The sequence below is a fragment of the Odontesthes bonariensis genome, chromosome 15, assembly GCF_027942865.1.
Source record: "Odontesthes bonariensis isolate fOdoBon6 chromosome 15, fOdoBon6.hap1, whole genome shotgun sequence".
In the NCBI taxonomy this organism is placed as follows: domain Eukaryota; kingdom Metazoa; phylum Chordata; class Actinopteri; order Atheriniformes; family Atherinopsidae; genus Odontesthes; species Odontesthes bonariensis.
The window spans coordinates 5,287,918-5,290,440 of NC_134520.1; positions in this window are offsets into that span (position 1 = coordinate 5,287,918).

The following is a 2,523-nucleotide window of genomic DNA, read 5'->3' on the forward strand; positions in this document are numbered from 1 at the left end:
GACGGGCCGGTGCAGAGCCCGCATCACTGCAGACGCCGCACCGATCCGTCTGTCAATCTCCTGCTCCATTCGTCCCTCACTCGTGAACAAGACCCCGAGATACTTGAACTCCTCCACTTGGGGAAGGATCTCATTCCCGACCCGGAGAGAGCATTCCACCCTTTTCTGGCCGTTTTTACTAAATCAATCGATCCATTTCTATTAGGTGCTCATCAGGCTAGGGTGAGGGATGCAGCTAGGATAGGCTGCATTCCCCTCCCCCCAGACAGGTTTCCAGTTCTATCACAGAACTAATACAGAGACAAATAACCATGCTATACTATCCCTTGTTTACTCTTCTAATCCAGAAGCACCCAGATATTTACTGTTCATATTGTACATTGTTTACAGACAATCACAGACAATAAATTGTGTACATACTTTGTTCCAAATCTTTGTTTCCAAATTTAAACTCCGTTGTTATGTTCTTTTCAGAGAGAAGAGGCTTTCTCCTGCAACCATTTCAAACAACCATGCTTGTTCAGTCTTTTTCTAAATGTACTGTCATGAACTTTAGCATTTAACATGCTGTGAGCCTTACACAGTCTGACCTTAGGGTGAACTTGCGTGGACGTCCACTCCTGGGAAGATTGTCAAATGTCTTGAATGTTTCACACTTTTTTCCCTGGAAGATGATGAACTTTAAAGGGATAGTTCGGGATATTTGACATGGATCTGTATGGCATCACCATAACCAGTGTCGTGCATTCAAACTGACTTACCCCCGACAGTGTCCTGTGAGCCGAGTTTTTGTCCAGTGTTGGTCAAGGCGAAAGTAGTCCGGCTTGTTTGCTGGGGTCAAGAAATTAGCGCGTTTTTCTTCCCAAAACAGTACGTGTGCTAAAGAGTGATTTATTTCATCACAAAAACCGAAGCCGGCAAAAGTCACTCCTCGTTATCACTTGGGCCCTATACTGTCTCATTGTGTATCAGTGCGCACGTCATTCTGACCGCGAGCTGTGCGCACGAGTCTTTCTGTTCTTTGGCAGTGCTCAACACTTACTCTGCAGACAACTGGCCATCGGGTCCAGCTGGTCTGGGACGCCTCCTCCAGTTGATCTTGGGAACATGGAAAAAAGTTCTCAAGACGCGTGCATTCAGGAGTGCAGGGAAGTCACCCTTATTTGTGATGCAGGCAGCAGCTGTCCCGCGGCCGCCGACATCCTCATCTATGGAAAGGTTTTGTATCTGGGGCATAACTAAATCCCACTCGTGGCAGCAGTAACATTCCACCTCTGTCTGCATTACTTCGCACTTCAAACAAGTGCACCAGGATTTGTCGGCCACCCTGGGTATCGCAGCTCCAGCACTGGCTCCAGCTTCTGTTTCCATCACTTCTCTGTCCACCCTCTCTCTTTCTGCCCGATCTAAGTCCATTTGGCAAACTTCCTCCTCAGTATAAACGGGTTCATAAAGATACCCCCTTGGCTCTGAACGGAAGTCAATATGTTCCTCGTCGCTCTCGTTGTCAGACATCTTCCCGAGCAGTAAACAAAGTGAACTCGTGCGCACAGCTCGCGGTCAGAATGACGTGCGCACTGATACACAATGAGAGACAGTATAGGGCCCAAGTGATAACGAGGAGTGACTTTTGCCGGCTTCGGTTTTTGTGATGAAATAAATCACTCTTTAGCACACGTACTGTTTTGGGAAGAAAAACGCGCTAATTTCTTGACCCCAGCAAACAAGCCGGACTACTTTCGCCTTGACCAACACTGGACAAAAACTCGGCTCACAGGACACTGTCGGGGGTAAGTCAGTTTGAATGCACGACACTGGTTATGGTGATGCCATACAGATCCATGTCAAATATCCCGAACTATCCCTTTAAATTGATTTTCAAATTACCTTATAACCCCTCCCAAATTTCACTGGCAGCAACAATTGCTTCTCTAAGATCATTGTAGATGTTCTTTCCTCCTTGGCATTGTGTGAAGACACTTCACTTTCAAGACTAGAGAACTGAAAAAATGTTGTCTTTTATAGAGGTGCTCACATTTGGTTGACCAGTTAATCAAGTGCAATTTATCAAAAGGAATGAAAATAAGATAAAGACTGTAGTTTCTTCTTCACGTGAATGAATGTTGAAATAAAGTTCGTGAAAATAAGACAAAATTATCATAATTACTCTTAATGATGACTCTGAGAAATCATCCAATCACACTTAAAGGGATAGGTCGCCTCTTTTGACATGAAGCTGTATGACATCCCATATTAGCAATATCATTTATCAAATTTGACTTACCCCCCGCTGCGTCCTGTGAGCCGAGTTCCAGCCTCGTTTTGGCGTTGATGAAGGTAGTCCGGCTAGTTGGCTGGGGTTTAAAAAATAAAGCGTGTTGCTTCTCAAAACAATATGCGTTCAAAAGAGTTATACATTTGCATCACAAAATCGTTCAACAGAAAAAGTCAGACCTCACAATCGCTTGGCGCTATTTTCTCTCTACCTTGTAAAGAGTGCAGACCGAGCAGTCCCCTGCTTCC